The 20,416-nt window shown below is 44.7% G+C and overlaps 1 long non-coding RNA gene across 1 annotated transcript; it reads left to right on the forward strand.

The window, feature by feature from the left end:
* The first annotated feature begins 7,299 nt into the window (after window positions 1-7,299).
* On the forward strand, window positions 7,300-12,719 carry LOC138664561 (uncharacterized). Its single transcript, XR_011318364.1, has 2 exons — window positions 7,300-8,826; window positions 12,383-12,719. It is a non-coding gene; the product is annotated as an uncharacterized lncRNA (long non-coding RNA).
* Window positions 12,720-20,416: the final 7,697 nt, after the last annotated feature.

Raw genomic sequence — 20,416 nt, forward strand, 5'->3', positions numbered from 1 at the left:
GATGAGGACTTGGCCACCTGGGCTAAAGTACCGAAGGTTGATGCGGCTGTGGCATCTACCGCTCGCCGTTCCGCTTTACCGGTAGAAGATGCGGGTTCTTTGTCCGACCCAATGGACAGAAAATCTGATGCGCTTCTCAAAAAATCATGGGAAGCCTGTGTGACTGCATTTAAGCCTGCAATCTCCGCTACTTGTACCAGTAGATCCATGTTGGTCTGGCTGGAGCAGCTAGATCAGAACATCAGAAGTGGCATGTCCAGGGAGAAGTTGCGGGCCTCCATTCCATTGATCAAGGGGGCTGCGGCATTTATATCTGATGCCTCAATAGACTCTCTCTCCGCCTGGCAGCGAGATCAGCTAATCTCTCAAATACGGCCCGTCGGGCATTGTGGCTAAAGAACTGGAAGGGAGATGCCCAATCCAGAGCTAAGTTGTGTGCCATTCCCTGCCAGGGTGAGTACCTCTTTGGAGCTGTCCTGGATGACATACTCACTAAGGCGGGCGAAAGGAAAAAGGGGTTTCCTAATCCCTTTATTCCTTCCTACAGAAGGGCATTCAGGAAGCCACCATTTGGAAGGAAAGGAGGCTTTAAAGACCGCTGGAGTAACAGGGAGTTCAGGCAGAAGGGCAATTTGTTCAACAAGCGACCCTTCAAACCAGCGGATAAGTTCCGTGAACCCTATTCCACCGGTGGGCGGTAGATTGCTGCAATTTATAGGACAATGGAAAGAGATAACGGCCAATACATGGGCCTTAAATTTAATTTCGTCAGGTCTCACCTTAGACCTCATCCAAATACCTCCGGATTCTTTTCTTCTTACCTCCCAAAAATCCAGGCTGCAGCAAGAAGCGCTGGAAACTGAAGTCAAATCTCTTTTGTCCAAACAAGTATTAATAAAAGTTCCACCATCTGAAATAGGAAAGGGCTTTTATTCTCCCTTATTTCTGATAACTAAGCCTGATGGGTCCTTTAGGACTATATTTAATTTGAGGAAGTTAAACACCTTCATAAGACCTAAAGCCTTTAAAATGGAGTCCATTCGGTCAGCCATAAAAAATTTATTTCCCAATTGTTACATGGTGGTACTGGATCTTAAGGATGCTTACTACCATCTGCCTATACACCGGTTACACCAGCAGTTTCTTAGAGTGGCAGTTGTATTAGATGGTCAGGTTTGTCATCTGCAGTATAGGGCAATGCCCTTTGGCTTATCTATGGCTCCGAGGGTGTTCACGAAATTGTTGTTGGAAGTAATGTATTTTTTACGGTTAAAAGACACACTAGTCATCCCGTATCTAGATGATCTACTAATAGTGGGAAAGGACTCCCTACAGTGTGAACAGAGATTGGAGGAGGTAGCTTTTTCATTGCAATCTCTTGGTTGGATTATTAATTGGGAGAAATCCAGACTCCGGCCTGTTACGTGTCAGAAGTTCCTTGGCCTCCTTTTAGATTCAGTTGAACAAATATGTTGTCTGCCAGATAGCAAAAAGACCTCCATAATTGATAAAGTGAACTTAGCAGTCAATAGGCGTAGTATGACTTTGAGAAGTGCCATGTCATTACTATGCTCGTTAACTTCTTGTATTCCTGCAGTTGAGTGGGCACAGTTTCATACCAGGCAGCTGCAGAGATTTATATTACAGGAGAGTATTGAAAATCAGGGATGTCTAGATCAGATAGTTTTTCTTCCGTCAGAAGTGGTACACTCCCTCACTTGGTGGTTAGATTGGGGAAATCTGTCAAAAGGAGTCCTGTGGGTAATCACTCCTTCAAATATAGTTACCACAGATGCTAGTCCTGATGGTTGGGGAGCACATTTTCGGGATCAGATGGTCCAGGGTCTCTGGTCCACGTCAAAGTATGGTAATTCTTCTAATGTAAAAGAGTTAAGAGCTGTATATTATTCCCTGCTCCACTTTCTTCCTCAGCTGCGAGGCTCTCACACAAGGGTCCTCTCCGACAACACCTCTGCGGTGGCCTATCTAAATCGTCAAGGAGGTACAAGGTCAGACACTCTTATGAAGGTGGCGTCAGACATCATAAGGCTAGCTGAAGGTCATCTGTTGTCCTTATCAGCGGTACACATAAGAGGGGTAGACAACTTTCAGGCCGATTTTCTAATTCGTCATACTCTTCATCAGGGGGAATGGATGCTCAACAGGAACATTTTCAGAATGATAACATCTCGATGGGGCATGCCTCAGATAGACTTGTTCTCAACAAGATCCAATCGACAGGTCAGGATGTTTGCCTCCCTGTGCAGGCTGGACAATCCAGACATATTAGATGCCCTTCAGGTACCGTGGACATTCGACCTGGCATACGCATTTCCCCCATGGAATCTATTACCCACGGTGATAAGGAAGATAAGAGAGGAAGGGGCAAGGGTTCTGCTAATAGCCCCCTTTTGGCCCAAGAGGCCATGGTTTTCATGGCTCAGAGCCATGTCGGTGACAGATCCGTGGATTCTGCCTCTGGCCGACAACATGCTGTCTCAAGGTCTGTTTTTCCATCCTCAGGTGAAGGGCATGAACTTAACTGCCTCGAATTTGAGAGGCAATTACTAAGCAAGAGAGGGTTTTCTAGTGGTTTAATAGATACCCTTATGAAGAGTAGAAAGCCTTCTACCACCAGAATTTATGTTAGAGTCTGGAAAAAATTTCTTCAGTTTCACACTACACAAATTTCTTCAGAGGTGCCTATATTCTCAATACTAGAGTTTTTACAAAAAGGGCTAGAATTGGGACTTTCAGTTAATACTTTGAAAGTTCAGGTTTCAGCGTTAGGAGCCCTCTTCAGTTATGATATCGCAGGTGATAGATGGATATCCCGTTTTATATCCGCATGTGAACGGTCGAAGCCAATAAATATTCCACAGGTGCCCCAGTGGGATTTAGCTTTGGTCTTGGATGCATTGACACAAAGCCCATTTGAGCCTATCCATGCAGCCTCATTAAAGAACATTTCATTAAAAGTGATATTGTTGGTAGCTTTGGTGTCAGCTAGAAGAGTGAGTGATCTGCAGGCGTTGTCAATCGATCCTCCATACTTATCTATAACACCTGATAGAATAGTTTTAAGAACAGACCCATGTTACCTACCTAAAGTGGCTTCTAGTTTTCATAGATCCCAAGAGATCCTATTACCTACCTTTTATAAAGACCACTCATCTCCAGAAGAAGTAAGACTTCATACCCTAGATTTTAAGAGGACTATTCTAGCCTACTTAGAGAGAACTAGGGACTGGAGGAAGAGTAGGGCCCTGTTTGTGTCTTTTCAGGGTAAAACCAAAGGATCCAGAGTCACGAAGGGAACGTTATCTCGTTGGATCAGAGAAGCCATAACCTTGGCTTACAGAGCCAAAGGAAGAGATCCTCCGATGCATGTGGGGGCTCATTCCACAAGGGCCGTATCAACCTCCTGGGCAGAAAGGGCGAACGTGCCAATAGAACTTATATGTAAGGCCGCAACTTGGGCTTCACCAGGCACCTTCTATAGGCACTATAGGTTAGACCTATCCGCGGCTTCTGATCTTACCTTTGGGGTTTCGGTTCTTGACTCAGTTAACCCATCCAATCTATAGTCTCTGAAATTCTCTCGTGGGTGCTGTCATGGCGAATGGAAAATACCGGATTACTCACCGGTAATGCTCTTTTATAGAGCCCATGACAGCACCCATTCACATCCCTCCCTTTTCTGTATATAGTTGCACGTGGTGCTTTGTTGGTGAGGTGTAAATATTAGAAGGATATAATATAAGGTTGTAAATATGTATATATGTATATATACCTGAACCTATTAACTAAAAAACCTGGCGGCGGTTCCTCCTATTCTCTGTAAAACAACTGAGGAGCGAGGGGGGGCCGCCCCTTTTATCTCTCTGTAGGTTTCCTGTTCCTAGGGGCGGATCCCCTCTCTCGTGGGTGCTGTCATGGGCTCTATAAAAGAGCATTACCGGTGAGTAATCCAGTATTTTTTGTGCGTTTAGAGCATGCTGATATAACATGAGCTGAATCACCACAATAAAAACACAATCCATTTTTCCGCCTATAATTTTGCTGTTCACTTCTGGACTGAATTCTATCACATTGCATTATCTCAGGTGCCTGTTCAAAAGACACCGCCAAATGGTGCACAGGTTTGCGCTCCTGTAAACGCCGATCAATCTGAATAGCCATAGTCATGGACTCATTCAGACCTGTAGGCGCCGGGAACCCCACCATAACATCTTTAATGGCCTCAGAAAGGCCATCTCTGAATTTTGCAGCCAGAGCGCACTCATTCCACTGAGTAAGCACCGACCATTTCCGAAATTTCTGACAATATATTTCTGCTTCATCTTGCCCCTGAGAGAGCGCCAATAAAGCTTTTTCAGCCTGAATCTCTAGGTTAGGTTCCTCATAGAGCAAACCCAATGCCAGAAAAAACGCATCCACATTGAGCAACGCAGGATCCCCTGGTGCCAATGCAAATGCCCAATTCTGAGGGTCACCCCGCAGGAAAGATATAACAATCCTGACCTGCTGAGCAGGGTCTCCAGAGGAGCGAGATTTCAAGGAAAGAAACAACTTGCAATTGTTCCTAAAATTCAGGAAACTAGATCTATCTCCAGAAAAAAACTCTGGGATAGGAATTCTAGGTTCAGACATAGGCATATGTACAACAAAATCTTGTATATTTTGAACCTTAGCAGCAAGATTATTCAGGCTGGAAGCCAAACTCTGGACGTCCATGATTAAACAGCTGAGGTCAGAGCCATTCAAGGATTAAGAGGAAAAAAAAAAAAAAAACTTCCTCAGACTACTTTTCCTCCTACTTCAGCCAAAACGATGACCAATTTTTTTTTTGGGGGCCGGCTATACTGTCATGATCCCAATGGCAGGGGATCACAAAAGGACAAGCACAAAAACAAAACAAGCTCTAGGGTGATGGAACCTGAGCTGACCGCGATCCTGAACCTAAACACACAACTAGCAGTAGCCGGGGAACGTGCCTACGATGATTCCTAGACGTCTCGCGCCAGCCGAAGGATTAACTTCCCCTATAAGAAGAAACACAGACCTCACTTGCCTCCAGAGAAACACCCCACAGAAATAGCAGCCCCCCACATGTAATAACGGTGAAATGAGAGGAAAGCACATACGTAGTTATGAAAATAGAATCAGCAAAAATGAGGCCCGCTAAAGCTAGATAGCAGAGGATACAAAAGTGAACTGCACGGTCAGCGAAAAACCCTTCAAAAAACCATCCTGAAGTTACTTGAACTCATGTGCCAACTCATGGAACATGAGGAGTAATTTCAGCCCACTAGAGCAACCAGCAGCAAGGAATCGCATATCTGCAAGCTGGACTAAGACAAAAATTAAGCAAAACGTGGAACAGGAAAATCAAAACTTAGCTTGTCCTGAAGATAACAGACGCAGGGAGCAGAGGTAAAAAGACACGCTGATTACATTGATAGCCGGCGAGGAAATGACAAAAAAGCCAGGTTAAATAGGAAACTCCCATAACCTGATGGAACAGGTGGACACCAGAGACCGCAGAGAACACAAGTCACCCAGTACCATCAGTAACCACCAGAGGGAGCCCAAAAACAGAACTCACAACAGTGCGGGTATTCTCCGACAATCGGGTCACCGTGGCATATATAAACCACCAACGCGGAACCCATTCCAAATCCCTAATGAATGTAGCAGATCGTCTGTTCCAGCTAGCAGAGCAACATCTTCTCTCATTGACGGCTCTTCACATAAGAGGAGCAGAAAACACTATGGCAGATTTCTTAAGCCGCAACACATTGAGGCAGGGAGAATGAGTCATTCAGGGACCAATCTTCAACCTAATTGTGGAAAGGTGGGGTCAACCGGAGGTAGATCTTTTTGCCACAAAAGAAAACCGAAAAGTGACACAATTCTGCTCTCTGAACCCCAGAGAAAATACTGTCAGTAGATGCCCTCCTCATAGACTGGAACTTCAGGCTAGCTTACGCCTTTCCTCTGTCTCTACTTCCTCTTGTGGTGAGGAAAATCAGGAAGGATAAAGCCAGAGTTATAGTAATTGCCCCCTTCTGGCCCAGGAGGACGTAGTTTCCATGCCTCAGGACTATGTCAATATCCGACCCATGGGTCTTACCAGACATCCCGGATCTCCTTTCCTAGGGCCCAGTCTACCATCCTAGGGCGGTTGGCCTTCATCTGACGGCGTGGATTTTGAGTGGGCGCTGTTAAAAGATAGGGGTTCTCTCCGGGCCTCATTAACACTCTGCTGAAGAGCAGAAAAATAATCACCACAAAAATTTGTCAGGATCTGGAAGAGATTTCTTCAGATCTCGGGGGTAGTAGCTGGTCAGTCAATACCAATAGAACAGATTTTGGAATTCTTACAAAAGGGGTTAGATATGGGGTTATCCCCAAATACTCTTAAAGTGCAGGTTTCAGCCTTAGGGGCCCTCTTTGGCTGCAACATTGCTGAAAATTACTGGGTCAGCAGATTCATCAGGGCGACAAAACGGTCTAGGCCAATGGTGAATAGGGTCATGCCATGGGACCTGAACCTAGTCCTCTCAGCCATGATAGAGGCCCCATTTGAGCCAATTTCTTCAGCCTCTATTAAAAATCTGTCTCTTAGGGCCACCAGGAAGGCTACTTTAACATCAGCGCTTAGGATAGGCAACATTCAGGCATTATCCAGGGTTTCCCCTTGGGGCAGTCTCACACGTCCAGATAATTCCGGTACCGGAATTATCCGTGTCCGTGTGCCGGTGCGTTTCTGTGGCACACGTGTGCCGCCCGTGTGCCCACTAGGTACCACACGCACCGTGCAGGAGACAGCGCTAAAGTTTAGCGCTGTCCCCTGCATCTGGTGCTGAAGCCGCAATTCATATCTTCCCTGCAGCAGCATTTGCTGTAGAGAAGATATGAATAATCTTGTTTAAAATAAAGATCCATGTGCCCACCCTCTGTGCGCCCCCCGCTGTTATTAAAATACTCACCCGCCTCCCTCGCTGGCTGGCGCTGCTTCCTGTCCTGGCCGCACCTTCTACTGTATGAGCGGTCACGTGGGGCCGCTCATTTACAGTAATGAATATTCGGCTCCACCCCTATGGGAGGTGGAGCCGCATATTCATGATTGTAATGGGTGGCCCCACGTGACCGCTCATACAGTAGAAGGTGCGGCCAGGACAGGAAGCAGCGCCAGCCAGCGAGGGAGCCGGGTGAGTATTTTAATAACAGCGGGGCGGGGGGGGGGGGGGAGGGAGTGGTGCACAGGGGGTGGGAGGGCGGTGTTCACGTGGATCTTTATTTTAAACACAAGTATTCATATCTTCTCTACAGCAAACGCTGCTGCAGGGAAGATATGAATGGCGGCTTCAGCACCAGTGGGGGGGACAGCGCTTAGATTAACGCTGTCTCCTACACGGAACACGGTCTGCACACTGACAACGTCCGTGTGCGGTATGTGTTTTACACGGACCCATTGACTTTAATGGATCCGTGTAATCCGTGCGCTCCCACGAACACTGACATGTCTCCGTGTTTGGCAGAGACACGGTCTGCAAAAAATCAATGACATCTGCACAGATGCATTGATTTCACTGTGTCTACGTGTGTCAGTGGCTCTGGTACGTGAGGAAACTGTCACCTCACGTACCGGAGCCACTGACGTGTGAAACCGGCCCTACATGCAGCTTAGGGATGATGGTGATACTGTCCCCTGATCCAGCATATCATCCTAAGGTTGTGTCCAGATTCCACAGAACGCAGGAAATAGTTCTTCCATCTTTCCTCCCTAATCCTACTAACGATAAGGAAAGGAAACTACACACTTTAGATGTAAAAAGATGTATCCTAGAGTATCTAGCCGTGACTGATCCTTGGAAGATAGATAATGCCCTATTCGTGTCCTATCAGGGTAGCAGGAAAGGTCATAGAGCATCGAAATCTACATTAGCTAGATGGATCAGGGAGGCTATCTCGCTGGCATACATCTCAAAGGGCAAGCCGGCGCCTGAAGGTCTAAAAGTGCATTCCACTAGAGCTATGGCAGCCTCGTGGGCAGAAAGGTTGGAGGTGTCGATCGACCAAATCTGTAAGGCTGCTACTTGGTCTTCTCCAAACACTTTCTATAACCATTATAGATTGAACCTGGGTGCTTCTTCTGACCTCTTTCGTTGTAAGGGTGCTGCAAGCCGTAGTCTCTCCCTAAATAGTTACTCTCTGTAATTCTCTCCGTGGTGCTGTCATGGACGACCGATAGTCTGTTACTCACCGGTTAACGGTGTTTTTCGGAGTCCATGACAGCACCCGTACATACCCTCCCATCTTCTTAAGTTCTGGGTGTACACCTCTTCCTTTATTTATATAATTCACGGGTAGTGAATAGTTAGTAGTTGTATCGTTGTTTATTAAGTATGCTATTAACCTTGGTGGTCCTCTTGTGCTCTGTAAACCAACTGATGCGTGGGAGAGGTGCCGCCCTTATGTATCTGTAGGTTTCCTGTTCCTGAAGGGCGGATCCCCTCTCCGTGGTGCTGTCATGGACTCCGAAAAACACCGTTAACCGGTGAGTAACGAAGACTTTCCAGAACACATTACAGCACCCTGCATATTCTTCTCCTCTACCCCCTCCTTTTTCACCTTATTGGGGTGCACTATAGTGTGGTTTTGGGTTATGTGTAAATTAACAGGGAGGTCCTCTCATGCTCTGTAACCAACTGAAGTGGGTGAGAGGTACTGCTTTTTTTTTTTTTTCTCTGTAGGTTCCTGTCCTGGCAGTGCAGATCGTTCTCCTGCTGTCATGGGTTCTGGTAAATTCGGCTACCAGTAAGTAACCTGTTGGTGTTTTTGTACTCTGTCATTTTGAGATGGTAAATAAAATTAATCCACATACAATAGAAGTAGCCTAGCAGAATGTCATCACTTTATGGTGGGGGTTTGATTTGACCTCTATGAACGGAGAACGTGCAATGTTAAGCTTTTACTGCTGAAGCCTTTTCAGCCCCCTACCCCCATGCTCAGCGGTGTCATGTTCAATGCTGTACAGAGAAAATGCATGGCAGAGCCACATTTTATACCAACATTGATTCCTTACATTTTTTTTTATTTAAAGTGGTTGTTCCAGGACTAAAGGTAATTTTAATCAATAGATCTTAGAATAATTTCCACAATTTGGCTGTTTATTAAAAAAAAATAAAAAATCCAGTGCTGAGAATCTTGTGTTCCTACATTGTAACGGCTGTGTCTGACTGTCCAGTGACATGGTCTGATCATACCACAGCACCTAGGCAAGGGAGGAAGCATAAAAAGTATACAGATAGGACAACATGGGGTCACAGCTGATTGTTTGAGGGAAAACTTAAATAAAAAGAAAATAAAGGCCAAATGCTTCATCTCACGGCATGGGATTACAGCTGATTCTATTTTTTATTTTTTCCTTTTTGGCTTCCCCCAATGCCCAGGAGATATGGTATAAGACCATGTTCCCGACCATGTTCCCGCAGTCATACACAGCCATTGCATAGGACATGGTAAGGGCACATTTATTATTATAAAAATGCTCTTGTGCAAAGATAAACACATCCAATTGTAAACATTATTACATTATTATTCCAAGATATGATTTAAAATGTAACGTTTTGTGGGGAAACGTTTTTGTTTTTTTTTAAACCCCTTTCTGACCTCTGACGGGATAGCATCAAAGCCGGGACATGTAAGCTGTTTTAAACAGCTGACATGTGCCTGCAATAGCTGCAGGTGAAATCGCGATTCACCCGCCGCTATTAACTAGTTAAATGCCGCTGTCAAACGCTGACAGCGGCATTTAACCGGCGCTTCCAGCCATCTGGCTGGAAATAAGCGCATCGCTGACCCGTCACACGATCGGGGGTCAGCGATGCTTCTGCATAGTAACTATAGAGGTCCTTGAGACCTCTATGGTTACTGATCCCGGCTAGCTCAGAACGCCACCCTGTGGTCGGCGCTCATAGCAAGCCTGCATTTCTGCTGCATAGCAGTGATCTGATGATCGCTGCTATGTAGCAGAGGCGATAGTTGTGCCAGCTTCTAGCCTCCTATGGAGGCTATTGAAGCATGGCAAAAGTAAAAAAAAAAAAAAAAAAAGTGAAAAAAATAAGTTTAAATCGCCCCCCATTCAAAATAAATCAATAAAAATCAGACCTACACATATTTGGTATCGCAGCGTTCAGAATCGCCAGATCGATCAATAAAAAAAGATTAACCTGATCGCTAAACGGCGTAGAGAAAAAAAAATTGAAACGCCAGAATTATGGTTTTTTTTTTGGTCGTTGCGACATTGCATTAAAATGCAATAACGGGCGATCAAAAGAACATATCTGCACCAAAATGCTATCATTAAAAATGCCAGCTCGGTACGCAAAAATAAGCCCTCAACCGACCCCAGATCACGAAAAATGGAGACGTTACGGGTATCGGAAAATGGTGCAATTTTTTATTTAGCAAAGTTTAGGTTGTTTTTTTTTTTATCGAAGTGGTGAAAAAAATTTCAGACACGTTGGGTGTCTATGAACTCGTAATGACCTGGAGAATCATAATGGCATGTCAGTTTTAGCATTTAATGAACCTAGCAAAAAAGCCAAACAAAAAACAAGTGTGGGATTGCACTTTTTTTTTGCAATTTCACCGCACTTGGAATTTTTTTCCCGTTTTCTAGTAAATGTCATGCTAAAACCAATGATGTTGTTCAAAAGTACAACTTGTTTTGCAAAAAAATAAGCCCTCACATGGCCATATTGACAGAAAAATAAAAAAAGTTATGGCTCTGGGAAGGAGGGGAGCGAAAAACTAACGGAAAAATGGAATATCCCAAGGTCATGAAGGGGGTAATATAAAGGCTTTTGGAAACTTTCTTTATATTCTGCAGTGCTACCAGAGAAGTCACTGTGAAAAATCTCTTATGAGATTTGAATTATGGCCAGTGATAATGAAAAAGTATTAGAGGAATTCAAATCCATCCTTTTCATGTAGTTCTGGCTTGGAAGAGTGCTGCTGAGCGGTCGAGTCTTGAGTGCAGCACTTGTGGCAGCGATTGGTAAAGATTACTGCGCTGATCAGAATTTCCATCATGGAAGCAGTAATTGTATAAGTTCCACTTTTAGGTACAGTTTAGGTTTGAGTTCACATTCATGCTAAAAGGTTGAGACAACTTATGGTACTACATAACAAACTGCTCCTAGTCTACAGTTTGGTAAAGCTTGACATCTTCTCGTAGCAGCATTATTGTATGTGTAATACGGAACGCTGAGGATCCTGAGCTTCAAGCACGTTTGTTTCTCTTTTCAGAGTGCAGGATCCTGAGTGACAAGATAATGTATGATCTGCTCTAAGCTATCTCCACTGCACGTCTTTACTAGGAAGAATAGTGCCATTACTGGGACAGAATACTGTGGGCTATTCTCCGATCACTAAGAGGCCTGGCCTGCTCTTGCAACGTGGAGCATTTTGTTATATGCACATTAAAATAGAAATAAGGAGCATTTGAATAAGTAGGTTGTGCGGGGCCAGTGCAGGGTAAAGGAATAATTTTGATAGCATCTGTCAGCAGTTTTAAGATATGTAGATGGTCATGGATGTTGCACAACCTATACATCCATGTTTTAATGCAACAACAAGGATGTGGCCTCTCAATGTCCCTGAATACTGGTGCAAAATAGTCCTAGTATGTAATCTGTGGATGACTAGAGCTATTACCAAAAGGGAAGAGGCTAGTCACTGCATATGAAACGGTAGGCTCGTGAGCACATGCAATCCTCATCATTAGGCTGCCGTCACACTAGCAGTATTTGGTCAGTATTTTACATCTGTATTTATCACCCACTCCTGGTTTTGGCTTACACATACTGATGTAAAATACTGACCAAATACTGCTAGTGTGACGGCAGCCTTACAGGGACAATAAAACATGCATTCTTGGTCATGCCACCTGCCTGACGATCACACACTAGTATGCACTGATCTAACCATACTGACAAGTTTTCAGGGGATGTGAGCCCCAGGTTATTACATTTATCATTTTGCACAAGTTCCACCTTTGCAACTAAATTTGCAGTCTGCACTTCACACTTTTTTATAATATGACAATCTAGAAGATCAGATCTGACCTACTAGAGTACTTCAAGGTAAGTACCTATACCCTTGGTGTCTTCCAACATTTAATTCTTGGAATTGTAGTAATTGAATGATCGGGAACAGTGCGAAATCCTGGGGACATGAGGTATAATTGCTCTGTGATTGTGATGCAGATTATTATACATTAAATCAGAATAATTAACATGCTGATGTGAATCGTACTGAAACTATATGGGACATGAATTTACATGTCTATCCCATTTTCATCTTGCAGGAAATTCCCATTGCAACAAAGACATTTTCTCCAGGAAGTCAGATTTACGGTCTTATATTGGAGAATAAAAGTATCAGGGAGACGCTTGTTAAATCCATGGTCCCGAAGGATGGTTTTTCCATTGCTCTTTAGTAACCAAGCTCCTACTTCCACACGCAAGTCTACAGGGAAAACTGCTAAACCAGACTCCTGCTGCTCTGACTGACTTATTTACATCCTTTCATGTGTTTCACACCAATAAGGTGTAGCCTACTACTCATTTACCACTGAGACTTACAATCTGAACCGGTGATTTCTTCACAAAAAAGATTAATAAAAAAGACAAAGAATAATCTGATATTTGGGTTTGAAATGTATCACTAATATTTGTCTTTTGGGGGTTGTATTTTTCCTGGATTTCTTTTAACCTAAAATATATAACACGTTATCCGAGCACGTTCACTCATTACTAATCTTTTTTTTTTTTTTCTTTTATTATTCACTGTTCTACATGAGCTAGAGAACCTGTATATTAAAACAACTATCTAATTTTTATTTTTAATATGCGGGTTCTCTAGCTTGTATAGAACTGTGCAAATGGTGAACCTTGGTCTCCCTCAATTCGTTCCCAACATCTTGTCTTGTCCTGCCCTATCTAGCGGTACCATGCAGTCTGCAGAGGTGTATGTGTTAACCAGGACATGTAGAGCGCCCCCAGGGGCCGTGGGGTACTCGGATCTGGGCCCTTCGGTTCTCAGTGGGGGTGTCACTGTGGCTGACCCGGTCCATGGCCCTAGGGGAACATCCGTTGATAAATTGGGGGGGAAAGGTCTTTAAAGGGATAATGTTCGTGACGCCACTTGTAGTATTCGGTCAGGGTGACCGATGATGCTTAGGGGTCCGCTGGGGTGATGTTATGGCAGCTAGATGGTATACCTTCCCACAGGTGAAGTATGTCCCCAGGGCTTCCCAGAGTGTAGATGGTGGATGATGTAAGGCGCAGTGACTAACGAGGAAACAAGGCTGCAGTCTCTTTACCTTTACTGAAGGCTGCAGCATCCACAGTCCAGGGTAGGGACCACAGGGTAGGTAGAGTCTGGCCGCTCTGAAGGCAAATCCAGAGTCCCCTTATCCAGGTGGAATTCAATAGCCTTCCTCTAGCGCCTGGGCGTTGTAGTACTTCCCTGCTGAGCAACTCGGTAAGGTCCTCACAACTATTGTAGATGTTAAGTCTCTTCTCTCTGTCCGCCTGAAAAATAGGACAAACCCGTATGACGGGTGGCCTGAGGCTTTTTATAGGGACCCTAGTGACGACCTGGCACCCACAAGTTGCCACCCTGACTCCTGGGTAAATGGTCGGGCAGCTAACATGGAATTAACTGTCCTGCCAGTCTCTGAAGTAACAGCATAGAGCGCTTTACTCCCTCGATGTTCTGGCTACCGGTCCTGCGCTTCAGAAAGAGGCAGCTTGCTTCTTGCTGGTCTCCCTCTGATGTTTCACTCCTGTTGCTATGACTTCGTTGCTCACTCACTGCAACACAATTCCTTTTGTGTCCTTTCTTAGGATGCTGCCACACGTGGGGCAGGCGCAGCTCCGTGTACCTTCCTTCTGTAGGCCGCAGTCTGGAGCTGGCTGGAACCCAATCCAGCCAGCCTCTGCCAAACTCTGTCAGGACCCACTGACTATCTCCTTCTCCCTCCAGTCAGCTTCTGTCCCTTTCTGCCTCACTTCCTCCCCAACCCACCAGTTTTACCCAAGTGTGAGGAGTGCCCTAATAGATAAAAGCATGGCTCCCCCTGGTGGACTGGAGTGTGAAGTGTGTGCAGCGTCGGACTGGAGTAGCTTGGGCCCACCAGAGAACATCATTCTAAGGGCCCACCATGCTTAAAGGTACCGTCACACTAAGCGACGCTGCAGCGATACTGACAACGATGTCGATCGCTGCAGCGTCGCTGTTTGGTCGCTGGAGAGCTGTCACACACAGCTCTCCAGCGACCAACGATGCCGAAGTCCCCGGGTAACCAGGGTAAACATCGGGTTACTAAGCGCAGGGCCGCGCTTAGTAACCCGATGTTTACTCTGGTTACTGTTGTAAATGTAAAAAACAAACACTACATACTTACATTCCCGGTGTCTGGTCATGTCCCTCGCCGTCAGCTTCCCGCACTGACTGAGCGCCGGCCGTAAAGTACAGTGGTGACGTCACCGCTGTGCTGTACTTTACGGCCTGCCGGCGCTCACCAGTCAGTGCGGGAAGCTGACGGCGGGGGACATGACCAGACACCGGGAATGTAAGTATGTAGTGGTTTTTTTTTTTATATTTACAACGGTAACCAGGGTAAACATCGGGTTACTAAGCGCTGCCCTACGCTTAGTAACCCGATATTTACCCTGGTTACCAGTGAAGACATCGCTGAATCGGCGTCACACACGCCGATTCAGCGATGTCAGCGGGAGATCCAGCGACAAAATAAAGTGCTGGACTTTCCCCAGCGACCAACGATCTCCCAACAGGGGCCTGATCGTTGGTCGGTCACACATAACGATTTCGTTAACTATATCGTTGCTACGTCACAAAAAGCAACGAAATCGTTAACGATATTGTTATGTGTGACGGTACCTTAAGGGGTACTAGCTGCAGAGTCTTCCCTTAAGGTACCGTCACACTAAGCGACGCTGCAGCGATACCGACAACGATCCGGATCACTGCAGCGTCGCTGGAGAGCTGTCACACAGACAGCTCTCCAGCGACCAACGATGCCGGTAACCAGGGTAAACATCGGGTTACTAAGCGCAGGGCCGTGCTTGGTAACCCGATGTTTACCCTGGTTACCATCGTTAAAGTAAAAAAAAAACAACCAGTACATACTTAACTACCGCTGTCTGTCCCCGGCGCTGTGCTTCTCTGCCCTGTGTAAGCACAGCGGTGATGTCACCGCTCTGCTTTCCGGCTGCCCAGCGCTCACAGCCAGAGCAGAGAAGCACAGCGCCGGGGACAGACAGCGGTAGGTAAGTATGTAGTGGTTGTTTTTTTTACTTTAATGATGGTAAGCAGGGTAAACATCGGGTTACTAAGCACGGCCCTGCGCTTAGTAACCCGATGTTTACCCTGGTTACCAGCGAAGACATCGCTGAATCGGCGTCACACGCCGATTCAGCGATGTCAGCGGGAGAGCCAGCGACGAAACAAAAGTGCTGGCCTTTCTGCCCTGACCAACGACATCACAGCAGGGGCCTGATCGCTGCTGCCTGTCACACTGGACGATATCGCTAGCCAGGACGCTGCAACGTCACGGATCGCTAGCGATATCGTCCAGTGTGACGGTACCTTTAGCTTCCATCTAGTCAAGCACCCTTATCTGCAGCAGATAATTATGGGTAAACAAGACAAGTGCTGCCGAACACAATGATATTCTATAAGAACAAAGATTTTATTATTTAGACATGTGCCACATACACACACTAGACATGACAAATACGCACAAGTCACACCCTAGACACAGGATACATACACGTGATACACACGAGTCACACGCTAGACACAGGATACATACACGTGACACACACCAGTGACACACTAGACACAGGATACATACACATGATACACACACATCTCTCCACATGATGCCAACCAATCCTAAGTAGGCAGCAACACGGTGGAGATAAGTACCCACCCCCAGTGAAAGCTGTCTAGCACCTAATGAGTTATGTTTTGTGAAGTTTCAGATGTTAATCACTGACTGCTAATATCTCTGAAAAGGACACACACACAAAAAAAAAAGCCACTCTAACATCATGTGTCCAGTTCAAAATAGAATAAAATTTTGTTAAAGATCCTCTTTCAGGATCCAGGTGATTCTAGATGCGTCAACTTTAGGGCTACCATTCCATGTTTTGGCTGTGATGCTAAATATTAAAAGCGATTGTTACAGAACATATTTCATAAATCAGTAGTACATAAGATATATTGCAAAGTTACTTATTTTTATTAGACAGTATTTTATTTATACAGTAAAATCTGTATTCCGTGAAGCCACTTTCCTATTGATGAGATGATGGCTGTTACTGCGAAGATTCTATGTAGGAGGGAGGAGCTCTGTCTAGCTCCTCCTTCCATCTACATAAAATTGTATCAGTAGCAGCTGCCATCTCATTTCATTAATGGAAAAGTCAGACTTATTGAATACAGATTTTACGTGAGACTTCTGATAGTGACAAATACATTTTAGCACAGAGATAAATGTTTCTGATGAGATATATTGGTCACTTATTTTCATGTTTTGTTTTATGTATTGATTTATGAAAAATATAACACTTGCAGAAAATTAACGTCTTATTTAAGGTAATCAAATGGATCAATACCAGTCATGGGAAAAGGAAAGCTGGCATCTTCAGAATACAAATAAATCATCTAAATTGTGTACTATGAGTTCAGTGATCAAAAATAAAGGAGGCCGAGCAGAGTTTTCATCCCCCAAGTATATCAATGAACTGATGAGTGACCTAATAATATGGTTGTGTTCATTAGTCTATTTATAAAGCATTACTAAAAGGTTTCATAACCACAAACTGCCACATAAGCTATAATAAGTTTCAATATAAACTGCATTATATATGGGTGCTTTAACTCTTAACCCCTTCACTCCACAAGCCAGTTTTCACCTTCATGATTAGGCCAAATTTTACAATTCTGACAATTGTCACTTTGAGGTGTATTAACTCTGGAATGCTTCAATAGATTCTAGTTATTTTGGGAGTTTTTTTCGTGACCTACCGTACTCCATGATGGTGGTAATTTATTTGACATGACTTGTGTTTATTTGTGAAAAAAAAATTGGAAATTTGGTGAATTTTGAAAATGCTGTAACTTTCAAACTTAAGGGCATAAAAACTTAACTCTGATTTAAGTCACACAATAGATAATAACATTTCCCACATGTCTACTTCACCACAATATTTTAAACAATTTTTTTTGGTTAGGAAGTTAGGCTTAAAAGTTAACCAGCAATTTCTTTTTTTTTTTTTTTACAAAATTTTTTTGTAAGGGGACTGTAACACATTTGAAATGACCTTTGACAGGTCTAAGGACAGAAAATACCCAACAATGATGACATTCTAAAAACTGCACCCCCTCAAGGTGCTCAAAACCACATTCAAGAAGTTTATTAACCCTTCAGGTGTTTCACAGGAACTGAAGCAATGTGGAAGGGAAAAAAAATGAACATTTAACTGTGTGAGAGGAAATTACTTTAGACCTAAACTTCTTTATTTTCCCAAGGGTAACAGTAATAAATAGACCCAAAGATTTGGTGTGCAAGTTCACCTGTGCATGCTGATATCCCATATCTGGGGAGAAAAACTACGTTTTGGGACACATCAGGGCTCTGAAAGGAAGGAGCACTATTTGACTTCTTGAATTAAAAATTTGCTGGAATCATTATTGGATGCCATGTTGTGTTTGGAGAGCCCCTGATGTGCTTAAACAGTTGAAATCCCAGTGACGCCATTTTTGAAACTAGACCCCATCAGGAAACTTAACTAGATGTGTATTGAGCACCTTGAACCCCCAGGTGCTTTGCAGAAGTTTATAACGTAGAACCCTAAAAATAAAAGAATCAGATTTTTTTCCCCAGTTTTTTTGGCCCCAATTTTGTATTTTCATAAAGGTGACAGGAGAAAATTCGCCACACAATTTGTTGTGAAATTTCTCCTGAGTGCGCAGATACCTAATATGTGGAGAACTACTGTTTAGGTGCATGGCAGAGCTTGAAAGGTAAGGTACGCTATTTGACTTTTTGAATGCAAAATTTGCTAAAATCATTAGTGGACACATGTCGCGTCTGGAGAGCCCCAGATGTGCCTAAATGGTGGAAAACTCCCACAAGTTACCCCATTTTGAAAACTAAAGAATTATATTTTTACTGCAAAAAATGTTGTTTTCCTCCCCGCCTCCTTAACCGGTACCCTGCTGAGACACGGCTTCAGTGGTGAGTGTATGTATGGTCACCTAATGCATTGAATCCCACCTTCTGTGCTCTGTTCCCAGGTTAAAAAATTGGCAAATACTAAGTGTAGTCAGTGTGTTTTGGACACAGTACCCCTGCCTGACAGTTATGTAAGTGGCTGTGTCAGTCTTGCATATACCAGACCCTGGAAGAGGAGGCCTCCATGCGTACATCGGATCTGAGGTAATTTATCAGGGAGGAAACTTAGAGCTCCTCAAGGGGAAGACCTGTAAAAAGAAGGCTGCTGTTGTGAGGTCTGGCTCAGAATCTAGTCCGTCAATAGGGAGGCAGCACTTTGAGTCCTCAGTCTCCCTCATCTTTGTCATCTTTGGACGAGGAAGGGAGACCATGCTTCCCTGTTGAAAATATGGACACATTGGTGAGGTCGGTATGAGCCACCATGGGAGTTATGGACAGTAGGGAACCCAGGTCTGCTCAGGACCTGATGTTTGCAGGCTTGTCAGAGAAGTCCTTCCCAGTGAATGACACGGTGAAAAACATAAAAAGGAATGGGATAGGCAGGATAACCGGGGATTCCTGCCATCTGCCTCAACGCGGAGATACCCATTTGAAGAAGACATACTTAAAGAATGGGCTAAAATTCCCAATGGCTTCCTTGTCAAAGAGAACAGTGCTTCCCCTAGAGGACAGAGGTCTTCTAAAGCAGGGGTCCCTAACTCCAGTCCTCAAGGCCCACCAACAGGTCATGTTTTCAGGATTTCCTTTGCATTGCACAGGTGATGCAATTATTACCTGGGCAAGACTAAGGAAATCCTGAAAACATGACATGTTGGTGGGCCTTGAGGACTGGAGTTGGGGACCCCTGTTCTAAAGGATCCATCTGATAAGAAAGCAGGCATACTCCTTATAGCGGGTATGGGAGTCGTCGGCTGGCGCATTCAAACCAGTGATTGCAAGTACCTGTACTGCCAGAACCATGATGGTCTGGCTGGACCAGCTGGAGGATCAGATACGGTCTGGCATGCCTAGAGACGGGTTACTGAACTCCTCACAAATCCGCGGAGAGGCTGCTTACCTGGCAGGTGCTTCAGTGGCTTGTCGAATTCCACCCGCCGACACTTTGGTTAAAGAGCTGGAAAGTGGATGCACATGCTAAAGCAAAATTTATGTGCCATACCAAATTTGTGGCAGAGCTCCCTCCTGTGGTCACAAGTGGTACTTTGGCTGATTCTCTCTATGAGCTTCCGTTGGTGGAGGAAAGTGGTACTGCGGCTTCTGAGTTTCCTTCCTCAGGTGATGTGGTGAAGTCGTTAGGTGCTGCTCTATTTAACTCCAGCTAGTGCTTTGATCCTGGCCTCCAGTCAATGTTCTAGTATTGGACTTGCTTCCTCCTGGATCGTTCCTGTGGCCTGCTGCTCTGCATAGCTAAGTTGCTCTTGTGTTATTTTTGTTTGCTGTTTTTTCTGTCCAGCTTGTTTATTTGGTTTTTCTTGCTTGCTGGAAGCTCTGGGACGCAGAGGGTGTACCTCCGTGCCGTTAGTCGGTACGGAGGGTCTTTTTGCCCCCTTTGCGTGGTTGTTTGTAGGGTTTTGTGTTGACCGCAAAGTTACCTTTGCTATCCTCGCTCTGTTCAGAAAGTCGGGCCTCACTTTGCTGAATCTATTTCATCTCTACGTTTGTCTTTTCATCTTAACTCAGTCATTATATGTGGGGGGCTGCCTTTTCCTTTGGGGTATTTCTCTGAGGCAAGGTAGGCTTATTTTCTATCTTCAGGCTAGCTAGTTTCTCAGGCTGTGCCAAGTTGCATAGGGAGCGTTAGGCGCAATCCACGGCTGCCTCTAGTGTGGTTGGAGAGGATTGGGGATTGCGGTCAGCAGAGTTCCCACGTCTCAGAGCTCGTTCTATGTTTTTGGGTTATTGTCAGGTCACTGTATGTGCTCTGACTTCTATGTCCATCGTGGTACTGAATTACCAAATCATAACACATACCATGCCAGGGTGAGTACTTGTTTAGCCCCATGCTTGAAGTCCTCACAAAAGCAAGTTACAGGAAGAAGGGGTTCCCTAAACTATTTACCCCCTACTTTT

Source organism: Ranitomeya imitator, chromosome 2 (assembly GCF_032444005.1).
Source record: "Ranitomeya imitator isolate aRanImi1 chromosome 2, aRanImi1.pri, whole genome shotgun sequence".
NCBI lineage: Eukaryota > Metazoa > Chordata > Amphibia > Anura > Dendrobatidae > Ranitomeya > Ranitomeya imitator.